Genomic DNA, 15,165 nt, shown 5'->3' on the forward strand with positions numbered 1-15,165 from the left:
GACAATTAGGTGTCCTTGTTGGAATTACAAGTGTTGCAAGTTATTAAGTCCAAATGATGTTACATTACATCTTTATAGGAAGGATTTTATGGTGAATTATACTGTGTGGACAACTCATGGAGAGAGTAGTGCTGCTAATAATTTTACTTTTTAGAATTATGTTGAAAGTCCAATAAGAAAGAATAATGTTGAAAGTTCACGATATAGAGAGATGATCAGGGATGCTTTTGGGAGATACTCAGGGGCTCAAAATGAACCAAATGATGAGGCTAATAACTTTTACGAACAGTTAAATGAAGCTAGTCATCCATTGTATGAAGGATCAGTGCATTCCAAGCTATCTGTTGCCGTTCGATTACTGAGTATTAAATCAGATTATTCTATTTCTCAAGAGGGCATGAGCTCTATCATTGGACTTATGAATGAACTTAACCCAAATAAACTTGACTTATCCAAAGATTTCTACACAACAAAGAAGTTGGTTTCTAAGTTAGGACTTTCATCAGAGAGGATTCACTATTGCGAGAAAGGTTGCACATTATTCTATAAGAAAGATGCAAATTTAGAACATTGCAAATTTTGTAATCAGCCTCGTTATAAAGAAGTCACACATGCCAAAGGGAAGAAAGTTCCTGTGAAGTCGATGCATTACTTACCCCTTATACCACGGTTAAAGAGGTTGTATGCATCAATGAGTTCTGCCCCTCATATGAGATGACACTATGAAAATAAAAGACCATCTGGTGTTTTATGTCATCCATCAGATGGAGAAGCATGGAAGAATTTTGATAGTGTGTATCCAAATTTTGCTAGTGAACCAAGAAACATTAGGTTGGGATTATCTACTGATGGATTCACTCCATTTTCTATCTAAGCTACACCATATTCATGTTGGCCAGTGTTTGTGACTCCTTATAATCTCCCGCCTGAATTATGTATGACGAGTCAGTATATATTTCTAAATTACATAATTCCAGGTCCTCGCAATCCAAAAGTTTTGATTGATGTATACCTGCAACCATTGATTGATGAGTTGAATTTATTAAGGCATGAAGGTGTGGAAGCATATGATGTATCAATGAAACAAAACTTTAGATTGCGTGCTACTTTGATGTGGACTATAAATGACATTTCTGCTTATGGAATGATGTCTGGGTGGTAGACTGCGGGCAAGTTAGCTTGCCCTTGTTGTATGGAAAACACAAAAACATTCACTTTGAAACATGGGGGTAAAAACTCATGGTTTGACTGTCACCGCCGATTCTTGCCAATGCAACATGAGTTTAGGAGAAATACTAGTGATTTTATGAAGAATAAGACTGATTTTAAGGAACCACCGCCAATTTTGTTGTGAGAACAAATTTAGGATAGAGTGAGGAATCTGCTTAAGGTAACAGAGTATCCACCATCTAGGATACATAGCTATGGTATTATGCATAACTGGACTAAACGGAGCATATTTTGGGAGTTAGATTATTGGAAGGATAATATTCTGCCTCATAATCTGGATCCCATGCATATTGAGTGTGATGGATATAAGTAACAAAATAAAGGATAACTTGAAGGCTAGAATGGACTTAAAGGAGTATTGTCGGCACAGTGAGCTGTACCTGACATACTTAAACAATATTATTTTGAACATGATGTACCATGTCTGAGAAACAAACCTAATAGGCATGATGATAGAGACAATACAGATCCTTCGGCACCACCATTTTCAATATTCAATCAACCAGGTAAAGAAAGTCTGAAAGGTGGTCCAGTTCGATATTTAAATAAGGCAGAGCTTAAGTCAGCTACAACACATGTATTATTAAATTGTCCGGAGGTCCTTTCTTTTTATAAGTGAGTATATTTATATTAAGGATAATCATTCAAGGTCTATCTAAGCTTTAACTAATGAAAGTCATAACTTTTTCGGACAGCTACTTCGTGGCTTTATACGAGAATGTTGCTGTTTATCCTATGTTTTCAGTGTGGTTTAGAGAATATGTAAGTATAACTTAAATATTTAACACGATGTACAATTTTGTCTAATCTCATGTATATTTAAATTCTTACTTTTTTTAAAACTTTTATAGGTTCATAATTCACTTAATTATGACCCAAATGGCCAATTTTTATGTGATATAGCTTGGGGACCTGATGCTAAAGTCAGAAGTTTTCTAAGTACTCTGTCAATGGGTACAGATTTTATATAGAAGAGTTCTTTAAAGGAAAGAAAACCAACAACAGTGGGGTTTGGGTGAAAGGTGATGGCGGTGTTGATTATTATGGTGTGCTTCACGAGATTTTAGAACTCGATTATCATACTGGTTTATTTCCCTGTCTCGAGTCGGGGGTCTATCGAAAATAGCCTTTCTACTTTTTTAGAGGTAGAGGTATGGACTGCGTACATCTTACCCTCCCCAGACCTCACTATGTGGGAATTCACTGGGTTTGTTGTTGTTGTTGTTGTTGATTATCATGTTGGTTGGCCGAAGAAAAAATTGGTTCTCTTTCGGTGTAAGTGGTATGATCCTATGCCTAGGTTAGGTACAAAGGTGCACCCTCAGTACAAAATAGTTGAAATTAAGCGTACAAGGGAGTATGGACTTTATGATCTATTTGTCATTGCACAAAATGTGAAACAAGTGTATTACGCTCCTTATCCTTTGAAAAAGAATAAATCTACATGGCGGGTAGTTATAAAAACAAAGCCCGTGGGTAGAGTTGTAGTGGAGGATGCATTAGATGTAGCGTATCAGAATGACATTTCAAGTGTTGAAGAAAGGGTAGATGATGAATTAGCAGGTGAGTTGCAGCACGAAGGCCTATATGAAGAATTTGATCCTTATGAACTTAGATTGAATGTTCATGATTATAAAGAAGGAACATCCAGGGCGAATGACGAGGAAGATCCAACTGATAAAAATGAAATAAGCGAGGAAGAGTTACTTGATGAAAATGAAACAAGTGAAGAGAAAGAATCGATCAATGAATATGAAACAAGTAATGAGGAAGAATTGATAAATGACTTTGAAACAAGTGATGAGGATTGAGTTATTATTAATAGTAGTAATGTGTTGTAACAAGGTTTTGAACTGTATTTTAGCTACTGCTTTTTGCTATTTTTCTTTACAATATAGTGTCTTTTCTTTGTTAACATTTGTAGTTCCAGTAACTATGCAACCTGATTTGCTTGTCTTGTTGTATTTTCTTATTATACTGCACTCATTTGTATGCTTGTTCTATCTACATCATATGGAATCAGACTACTTCCTCCTTTCATACAGGCATTTGGTTATTTACTTTCAAGTTTTCTATGTATTAGCTGTTAATATTGAATTATTAACAAGCTTTGACTGTTAAATATCAAAAACTGACAGAAAAGACAAGCATTGACTTGTTGATTCAGAATTATTACTTTAACTGTTTGGACTATTGGATTGGAACTGAATTGCATGGACTCTAGATGACCAGTTTTTGAGGAAACTACTTGGATTGTTAGAGACACTAAAGAAAAAGAAAAGATTAGGTCCCTATTTTTATGCAGGCTTGCTCCATATCCCTTACATTACCGTAATAAGACCAAGTATTAAACCACTAATACCAATTAGCAGACATGGTAAAACATGTAAGTCAAATATATCTTGAAATCCATCTGGTGTGCCTTAATCTTGTTAGAGGCACCATAATAGACTTCTTCAGGTTGGAAGATAAGCTTAAGATTGTTACTCCATCTCAATTTTGTAGTTTGATAACATGGTGTCCAAGCGAGCTTTCATGCACCTCGACTAAATGTACGGGATATGCTTAAACCTATTTTTAGTTTAGTACACAAATAAATTTCATACAGCGACAATTTGGTTATTGCTATTGACTTATCAGTGCATATGCCTAACTGTTGACCTAACTTTTAGGTATAAGTTAGTTATAGCAGCCAAACTTTTTTCTTCTTGAGGCCTGCTTTCATGTTTGATGTTTGATTAGAAAAGATGGAGTACTATTATTAGTAAATGAATTTAGCTTTTTTTTATTAGATATAGCTTTAGTTTAAGGTATCCTAAGTTTTATTATATATTTGTGCAGGACTTTTCTAATATTCATTCTATTTTTTTATTCATAAGAATGTTATAAAATTGATCGAGTACTTAATTTTAGACCTTTTTATCTGTTATTTTTCTTTCTCATTTCTAAAGTAATTAGCCAGAGTACTTCTATTTCATTTTCTTTTTCTATTTTAAAGAAATGGAAGAAGATAAAATGCCAAAATGATGTTAAGACTAAAGTGCAAGGTCAACCATTGTAACTCATAATTTTTTTCCACTTCTGCACCTAATTTCTTCTTCCCTCTATTTTTGACATTTTCTGCACCTAAGAGGAAACTCAATTAAAAGAAGAAATAACTAAATACTACCTAGTCTTGCATCAGTATGGGTATTAATGAAAGGTACTTATTCTATTGAGTTCACAGCCTTATTTTTCATACTCCAACTCTTGGATGGTGCTTTGATCTCTTACTGTCTATTATTTTCTATAGCTAACTCCTGTATGAGTAATTATATTTTTGTAACTCATTTGTTGAATCTGTTGTTTATGTTGTTATATTGTGGTTGTGTTTTTTCCAGGTGCTTAATCAAGAAAATCAATGGCATCAAAAGGTCATGGTAATGGACAGCGTAAGAAAGGTAAGAAAGGAACTAATAATCTTCCCGCAGGTCAATAGACAGCACTACCACCACCACCTGTTGCCATAACTCTTCCACCATCTACTACAAAAATTCTTCCTCCACCATGGGCAAATATTTCACTACCAAATACATTTTTTATGCCCCCACCGCCCCACCAGTTCCAGCCCTCTTCTCCCCATAATAGTCTGCATAGTAGCTCTTCATCTGTACCTTCAACATCATCCACACCTAGCCTTTCTGGATTGAGAATTGGAGGTTCTAGCACATCAACATCTCCATCCATTGATAGTGCTACAACGTCTAATTCCACAACACCTGCTTCCCTGATTTCGAGATTTAAAGAGGTAGTAGAATATGACGGCAACAGCAGGCTAATTATCACCCCTGATGGTGGTAATAGGTAAGTAGACCTTATGTTTTTTCGTAATTTTTAAAATTTTTGAAAGATAAGATAATTTAATATAATTTTATTACAGGTTCATTCCCGCGTGTAGCGGCGGACATATATTTATATAAGTAATTAAACCATTTTACACGGAGCCGTGGGGTAGTTGGAACAGATTAAACTCGACGTCAGAGTTCTTATGTGGAACCAATTTATAGTATAATCCAAATCAAAGAATTTAACATTTCCAAATCAAAGAATTTAACATTTTATTATGATATCAATGATGAATTTACCTTTGTATCCGTCAACTTATTTCATGACTTTATATTAAAATATTTTTCAGACAAAGTGTGCATGGAATTCTTGTTATGAAAATGAAATACAATGCATTTTCAAGTTCAAAGTAGCTCTACGGATCAAAGAACACTTATATGAGGTCCGAAAGAACTTGAAAAAATCTAGTTGGATGAATGCTAATGTGTGGGACCAGTTCTTGGTAAAATGGGATACTCTTGAATTTAGGGCGAGGAGGGAACGGGCAAAGGCAAATAGAGCATCTGAAACGGGTGGCTCATTGCACACAGGAGGTTCGATGAGTTTCACTACCCACCGATGAAGACTGGTAATATTAGCTTAAATCTCTGATTTGTTCAATTTATTTCAATGTTCTAAAACATGACATAGTGAAGCCGTGTGGGGCTCTTTCGATTCACGATTGTTATTATCTTCTTCGTGTTGTTCATCTTGAAATCTAGTGAAACCGTGTGTGGCCTATTTCGATTCACTAGTATTGCTGTTGACATCTTGTTACTCTTGTTGTTGCTTATTTCGTTTGTTGTGAACTTGATCTTGTATCACACTACCTAATGGTTTTACAAAGTAAGAAGAAGAGAATTAGTGTATGTGTAAGTGAATGCCTTCATTAAGACACAGTTGATGAGTTGACAGTATTTTAACTGTCAAGAATTTTCTACATTTACTGATTCACTTCATTTTTTAAGAGATATTTCAGTATCACTTAAAGCTATGAATAAAATACTCCTATCTACTAGCAAGAACACGCTCCGGCCTACTAAGCTTGGGCTCTTAAGCTTATCTCGACCTTTATCTTGTCTGGGTCACTGTTGCCTTAACTGCAGCTGTTGCTATTGCTGCAGTAAATGATCCAGGGATATGCTAACCTTCAAAAGTAGAAATAGTTCGAGTGTCTAAAATTAAGTGATAAGTTTGGGCAAAGGGCTATTAAGCTGAGACCAGGAGAAGACTAGTTGTTGGATGAAGAGTTAATAGCCCATAGTCCATTTGCTTTATAAAAGAACACTGGGATGTAATGTGTAACAAGCAGTTGTATACAATAACTTAGGACAACTAAATTACACGCCTAGTGCCTAAATTACTAAGTTGTTACACCAAATGCCCTCTCTAAGATATTAGCCAATGCATAACTTTTCAGAACTTCTCTGTTTTTCTTTATAAACATTACTCAGAAAATAAAGTCTAGTGATTATCAATTAATAATCTCTAACAACATAGGATCAAAAATTAATCATAATAAAAAATTTGATTCATCCTAAATTTGACTCCCTTTCTTCATGCTAGACACATAGTTATTGAGTTCTATGTAAAGCTTTTATATGCATCCAGATGCAGCAATACCACAACCATCAAAATATCAACATTGATTTCTTTGAACAACCTACTTATGTGTGTTAGGAAAATAAGTTTTCATGAAGTGGTTTAGTTGTAAGATCCATCTTCGAGAAAAGAACAAAAAGCAAATGAAAATAAGTACTAGTATGTAACTCCTGAATTGTCAAACTTCCCAAATTCATTATGAAGTGATGTTTATTTTCAAGTCATACATATACAACAGTAAAACCATAACACTTCAATGAAGAGTGGAGTAATACCAAACCTAGCTAAGTACCTCCTTCAAGTTAGCAAACCAATCCAATGTTTATGCAGAATTTCACTTCCATTTTCACTTAACACAAGTACGATATGCCACGCCGTAAAGCAATACCACAAAGGTCTTTGGAATCAATAAAGTGGCATAATCAAGAAATAATATCTTGGTTAATCTTCGAACTAACCTTAGGGTTTATGTTAGTAGTATATGTTTTAAGAATGTTGTAATTTAATAGTTATCTTATCATACCAAACTTTTTCAATTAAATCAATACCCCCAACCTGTTAGTAACCTTGGGAAATTAATCTTGTTTTATGACTCAGCACCATCAGCACCACTGGTAGGATCATCTACCCTTAGTTCAGCATCATCAACACCATTGTTATAATCATGATTAGCACCATTGTCATATTCATCTAATTTTGCAGGAATATGAAAATGGAGGAAAAGAGCGCCCTTATCTTGAGGTCTACGAAGAGACACACAGGAAGAAAAATAAGGATGGTACAAAAGGAGATTGGGTCGAACCGCGTGCTAGGATTGCATATGTAAGATAATCACTTTTACATACATTGTTTTATTATTACTCAACTTTGCTTGTTTACGTACTGACAAATAATTTTTCTTTCAAGAAGAATTTTAAAAAAGCATAGAAGAGTGGCGTCAAATCCAACCTACTTCAGAGGATGGTACCATGGTCCAACTATCACCTGCAGAGATGAATGATATATGGACAGCTGTGGTAGGTGGTTCAAAGAAAGGTAGAACCTACGGGACAGGAGTTCTCTAATCCTCGAGTACTCTTTCGTTGTTTCCCAGTTCCTCTTCTACTTTGCAAACTGTTGAAGAAATGGAAGCGATGAAAAAGAAAATTATGGAATTGATGCAGAAATGTGCAGCTAACGATGCTAGGTTTGCTAAATTTGATAAATTAGAGGAGTTGGTTAAGAAGCACATGCCACAATTATTTCATGACGAGGAAGATAATGAATCTGATGATAATTAGATAGTAGTTATTGTTCTTGTTTTTGGTTGTGACATTTAGATGTTTAAACTATTTGATTTGATGTTTGTTTTGAATGGTTTAAAGTGGTTGTATTTATAATTTTTTATCGTGTTTGATCCTATTGTGAAAAATACATTAGTTATTGTTTATAATCTGAAAACAATGTAAGCTAATGCAATATAATAATTATTAAACAAATATTTATCAAATAATAATTATTTATTAAATTTCTGACTACGGTAGTCGGAATAATTAAAATTATTAAATAATTATTTATGAAATTTCGACTACCCTAGTCGGAATAATTAAAATAATTAAATAATTATTTATTAAATTGTTGACTACAGTATTCGGAATAATTAAAATAACTAAATAATTATTTATTAAATTTCGACTACAGTAGTCAGAATAATTAAAATAATTAAATAATTATTTATTAAATTTTTGACTATAGTAGTCGGAATAATTAAAATTATTAAATAATTATTTATTAAATGTCCGACTACAGTATTCGAAATAATTAAATTTATTAAATAATTATTTATTAAATTTTTAACTATAGTAGTTGGCATATTTATAATTATTAAATAAATATTTATTAAATATCCGACTACATTTTCGACTAAAGTAGTCGGAAATTTCTGACTACAGTAATCGGAAGTGATTTTTCGACAAGCTATATTCCGACCACATTCCGAGTACATTGGCCGTCGTAAATTTAATGTTTTCTAGTAGTGTTATTGACACGAGAAACACGTGCAAAGAACGTATACTAATCTAGTCTCAATTAATTTCATGAGATATCTACCACCTTCCATTAGTATATCACATAATTCTAGATCTATCCTCCATTCCTAAGATTCTATCACAAGGAATTATTTGTAATTCAAGCAATTTGACAGTTGGGTTATTAACATCTTCACATAATATTATTCTCATGATTTCCCTATTTGTGGAAATTATTAGTTCATTAATAATACACCGACTGTAATACAGGGGCTTCAATACAGTATTGCTTCTAAGACTTCTTCAAACTCCCAACATTATGCCTTCGAGGGGCGGTGCCGTTCTGAAAAACCAGTTCTTTTTTATTTGTCCAGTTTATTTCACTTAAAAATATTAAAAGCAAAAAAAAAAGAAAAAAATTGTGCATGTCAAAACTAAAATGGCATGTAATGATTTGCTTTTCTTAAAACTTGTACTTTTATCAACTTTGAAATACATGTCATTTGTTAGGGAATGTGAAGTTTTGATGATGGACATGTGAATGAAACATGTTGTGCAAGTTGTTTCATACAAGTGATAAAAGAGAAGTTACTGGTTCTCGCATATTGAAGTGATGCAAGGCTAACAATGCATTAAGACAAAAGTGGATAAGCAAGGAAACTCAGAATTGTTTCAAATGCTATGATTAAGGAAAAGATAAATGCAGGATCTAGAAGTTGAGTTGATCAAGGAGTTCTACAAGACTAAGGGATAAAGGAGAAGAGTCTTATTCAATCAAGGAGAGAGAAACGGCAGCAATAGAGAGTGAGACTACCTGGGAGTCCTATTAAAGATAGAAGAGTACATCAACTAAAAGACTCAATCAGGAGTTAACTTAAATACAACAAGCGACATTCAAGTGTTTTACTCATGCATTGAAAAAGATAGTCAACAATCAGCAAATCAGTTCTACAACTTGAAGGAGATATTGGAACAACCTGATCCTTTACTTAGAGTCATAGACTTTGTGTAATAGGTTGGTTGTTGGGTCATATAGCGTTATAATCTCTAGTCTCAGTGATGTATAAAATGAGTTATGATTAACGTATTTAAGTTGGGGAACTCGAAGACTTGAAAATATTTATCTTGGGAAGATTTGTATTTTTGTAAAAGTAGGAGTTAGAAGTTTTAATTCTTAGTTTACAAGAAGTATTATAATTTGTTGATTGTTGAGGCTCAAGAGTTATAGTAAAGTTGGGGTTAAATCCTGTAGAGGTATAAGTCATGGTTTTTACACCTTTTTTTAGTCGGGTATTTTTCACGTAAAAATTCTGTGTTCAAGTTCTACTTCTGTGAACCACATTAGCTTACCTGTTCCACAAATAGGCAACCAGTAGAGTATAATATTAAAATCAGTAGGGCACACACTCAAACAAGTGACATTAGAGCGAGGTTGTCTTAAATAAGGCTAGCACCTAAGAAAAGATGACAATGATGAATTTCGCACCTCCTACTGGGCACAGTGAAGGTCAGTCAACTACTAGACCTCCACTCATTGATGATTCTCACTTTATCTGGTGGAAGGACAGGATGGAGATGTTCATCCAAGGTGAAGATTATGAACTATGTGATAGGATTACTGATGGTCTTACTATTCCAATGAAGATGGTTGATGGTGAACCAGTAAAAAAAGTAAGAAGTGAATTTACTGTTGATGATTTAGTGGCATTAAAGAAAAATGCAAAAGCTAAGAACATCCTAGTCTGTAGATTAGGACCTGCTGAATACAACAGAGTGTCAATCTACACCACTGCTAAGCAAATTTGGGATACACTGGTAAATGCACATGAGGGCATCTCTCAGTTAAGGAAATTCATAATTTCTCTTCTTTTCACTGAGTATGAGGCATTTAAAATAAAGGATAATAAATCCTTGCATGAGATGATGACAAGGCTTACTGCCTTAACAAATGAGCTTACTTTCTCGGGAAAAGTCATCACTGAGGAGGAGCAAGTTGAAAAGGTACTGAGGGTACTGCCAAAATCAAAGTGGAATGTTAAAGTAACTGCAATAAGGGAGGCAAATAAGGATCTCGCAGGTATGACCCTGAATGAACCTGGTAGGGAACTTAAGGACTTATGAAATGGAAGTTGATGGAACCAAAGAACAAACAGTTCCTGAGAAAATCTTGACATTGAAGGCTTCTGATAGTGATAAGGAATTTAAACTTGATAAGGAATAAGTTGCCTTCATAACTAAGAACTTCAGCAAATATTCTTTAAAAAAAAAGAAAGGAACAGGTAGCAAAAAACGTTCAAATGACAATCCAAATGGTTGCTACAAGTGTGGCGAGACTGATCATCAAATCAGAGATTGTCCAGTATGGGAAATAGAATGGAAAAAAGAAAGGGCTGAAAAAGAACTTGATGATTTTCAAGAATTAACTTCTGATAGGGATGAGTTGTTCAACAGTCTTGCAAGCCTTAAATTTGATCTCATTGATTTAAAGGCTTGTAAAGATACAGTTGACAAGGAAAACTGCACTCTCAAGAAATAGGTTGCAGAATTTGATTTTTCAAATAATGATCTTAAGTCTGAAATCCTAAAATTGACTCTCACTAAAAATAGGAAAAAAGCCATGAGTAAAGAACAAGAAAGTGTTGAACTTGAATTGGAAAAGTACAAACTAGAATGTAGTAATGCAGCTGACATGATAAACAAACTGAGTCGAGAAGTCTCTAAACTAAAACTTGATCTTGAAAGAGCTAATAGGTGGACAAATTCTTCAAGAATTGTTCAGAAATTGAGTGAAAGAATTCACAATGAAAAGGCAGGTTTGGGATTCCACAAATGTATTGATGATCTTAAAGATTTGTGTTACATCTGTGGAAACCTTGGACATCCAACCACTGAATGTCCAATAGCTGCTAAAAGTAGATCAAACAGTCAAAACCTGGCAAATAAATTTTCTCAGACCAAAAAGAAAAGAACTGGTTTAGGTTAAAGAAACAGGTTGCACTACATGTTGCTAGCATGGACTAGAAGAATTTAATTCATCCTTTTACTCATAAAATAGGACCTAAGCTTTTCTGGGTTCCTAAGTCTAACCATTAATTTCTTTTGCAGGAGAAGGTAAAAGGAAGCAAAAGGTATTGGTACTTGGACAGTGCTTGCTCAAGATATATGACTAGTGATAAGAAAAAGTTCCTTTCACTCTAAAAAATCAATGGAGGAGTAGTTTATTTTGGTGATGAAAAAAAGAGAATCATTACATGAGTTGGAAAAATTGGCTCATCTGAGTCAAGAGCATTGGAAGATGTCTATTTTATGGAAGAATTAAAGCATAACCTGCTGAGCATTTAACAACTGTGTGATAAAGGTAATAAAGTTATTTTCACTTTTGTAGGAGTCAAAGTCAAGAAAATGGACACCAAGGAGATTGTACTCACTGTAAGAAGATACAGAAATATATACAAAGCTGGAATAATGGCAATACCAGGACCAGAGTTGACTTGTCTTAGTGCAATAGAAAATAATCCTCTCCTTTGGCATAGGAGACTTGGATATGCAAGTTTGAAACAACTAAACACACTTTCCTCTAAATATATGGTATTGGATTACCCAAGACCAAGTTTAAGGAAGAAAAGTTACGTAGTGCTTGTGTAAGGGGGAAACAGGTAAGATCTTCTTTTAAGTCAAAGAACCAAGTTAGCACTACTAAGTGTCTTAACCTAGTTCATATGGACTTGTGTGGACCAATGAGACTTCAAAGCACAGGTGAAAAAAGATATGTTTTTATAATTGATTATGATTATCCCAGGTTCACCTGGACTTTTTTTCTAGCCTCTAAAGAAGATGCTTTTGATGTCTTTGCAATTTTCATCAAGAAAATTGACAAGAAACTAGGCACTTCATTAGTTTCCATAAGATTTGACCATGGTACAGAATTTGAGAATGTCAAGTTCATAGAATTTTGTTCAGCAAATGGTATAGATCATAACTTCTCTACTCCTAGAACACCACAACAAAATAGAGTGGTGGAAAGGAAGAATAGAACCTTAGAAGATATGGCTAGAACAATGATTCTTGCAGCAAATATAGCTAAAAAACTTTGGGCTGAGGCAATAAGCACTACAAAATATATCATAAATAGATGCATAGTCAGACCTATGTTAAAGAAAACTCCCTATGAATTATTAAAAAGAAGAAATCCAAACATTTTTTATTTTAGAACCTTTGGTTGTAAATGTTTCATACATAATAATGGAAAGGATAATCTGGGAAAATTTGATGTTAAAAGTGATGAGGGAATCTTCTTTGGTTATTCACTTCATAGTAAAGCTTATAGGATTCTGAACACTAGAACTAACTATGTTGAAGAAAGCATACATGTAGTTTTTGATGAATCCACTGTAAAGACTAACCTGTAGGAAGGAAGTGACTCTGAAGAACAGGTTACACAACCCGAATCATCTACTGGAGCTACCAAACAAGGAGGCACCTTAATAGGGGGAACTGAATTTAGAGGCCCAGTGATAGGGGAAACTGAGCCACCAACTACCCCAGCTCAGAACATCAGCAGTGGTCCTAGTAGCTTACTAGGCTTGATCCCAAAAGGTTACAAGTATCAAGGATCACACCCTATTGAGAATGTTCTCATTGATCTCACTTATGGGATCACTACAAGGTTTGGGTTAAGAAGTATGTGTGCCTTCAAGGCATTCCTGTCAGGGATTGAGCCAAAGAAGGTAACTGAAGCACTGTTTGATGCTGATTGAATCATAGCCATAAAGAAAGAGTTAAATCAGTTTAAGAGAAGCAAAGTATGACACTTGGTTTCTCTCCCAAAAGATAGAACATTAATTGGGACTAAGTGGGTATACAGAAATAAATTTGATGAGCATGGAATAGTTACAAGGAATAAGACAAGATTGGTGGTCCAAGGATACAACCAAGAAAAAGGAATAGATTTTGATGAGACTTATGCTCTTATAGCTAGAATCAAAGCTATTAGATTATTTGTTGCATTTGCTGCCTATATGGAGTTCATTTTATATCAAATGGATGTAAGTGTGCATTCTTAAAGAGGAGGTATATGTTAAATAACATCCAGGATTTGAAAGCAAGGAGTTCCCTGATCATGTGTATAAACTGGATAAGGCTTTGTATGGGCTGAAACAAGCTCCAAGAGCTTAGTATGAGAAATTTTCAAAATTCCTACTGGAGCATGGCCATACTAGAGGTAAAATTAACAACACTCTCTTCTTAAAAACTAATGGAAAAGATCTGTTGGTTGTGCAGGTATATATAGATAACATTATTTTTGGCTCCACAAACATGAAGGTGACTCATGATTTTGCCAAACTCATGAGTTGTGAATTTGAGATGAACATGATGGAGAAGCTAAATTAATTCTTGGGATTGAAAATCAAATAAACAGCATCTGGAACATTGATCCATCAACAGAAATATATAAAAGAACTCCTCAAATGATTCTTCATGGAAGAGGCAAAAGAGATCAGCACTCCAATAGCCACAGCTACAAAGCTTGATTTGGATGAAACAAATCCTGATATGGACAAAAAGGTGTACAGAGGAATGATCGGGTCATTGTTATATCTTACAATAAGTAGTCCTAATATCGTATCAGTGTAGGATTATGTGCAAGATTTCAAGAAAATTCTAAAGAGTCTCATCTAAAATCTGTAAAAAGAATCTTTAGATATCTTAAAGGAACCTGTGATCTTGGTTTATGGTACCCAAAAGGTAGTAATTTCAACTTAGTTGGATATTATGATGCTGACTATGCAGGATATTTGGTTGACAGAAAGAGAACTACAGGCATGGCACACTTTCTTGGATCATGTTTGATTACCTGGTCCACTAAGAAGCAAAATTCAGTAGCCTTGTCTACTGATGAAGCTGAATATGTTACTGCAGGATCTTGTTTACTCAATTGTTATGGATTAAGCAACAACTTACGGATTTTGGTATAGATGTTGATGTGTTCCTACTTTTTGTGATAATACAAGTGCCATTAACATAGCCAAAAATTCTGTTCAACCTAAAAGAACTAAGTATATTGATATTAGACATCACTTTCTTATAGATAATATTGATAAAGGTCATATATCAATTATGTTTTGTTCGACTGAGGAACAAATTGCTGAAGTCTTTAAGTAGAGAACACTTTGAAAAGAATATGTTATCCTTGGGGATGATTAAAATTGTATAAATCTCCCACAATAATTGACTAGAATAAGCTTCCCTTAAGTAATTGTTGATTAATTAGTCTTACACATTTAGTTGTGTATCCTAATTCCAAGATTTTAGAGTAAATTGACTCAGCTATGTGTTGATTCTATGGAAAGACTGGAACATCAAGGCAATTTTGTCCATTTTCTCTTCAGAATTCAAGTATGATTATTGCTTGCCCCTAGTAGCATAAAGAGAAATAGGTTGTCCACATGGTTCTTTCCGTTAC

This window comes from Capsicum annuum, chromosome 8 (genome assembly GCF_002878395.1).
Source record: "Capsicum annuum cultivar UCD-10X-F1 chromosome 8, UCD10Xv1.1, whole genome shotgun sequence".
In the NCBI taxonomy this organism is placed as follows: Eukaryota; Viridiplantae; Streptophyta; class Magnoliopsida; order Solanales; family Solanaceae; genus Capsicum; species Capsicum annuum.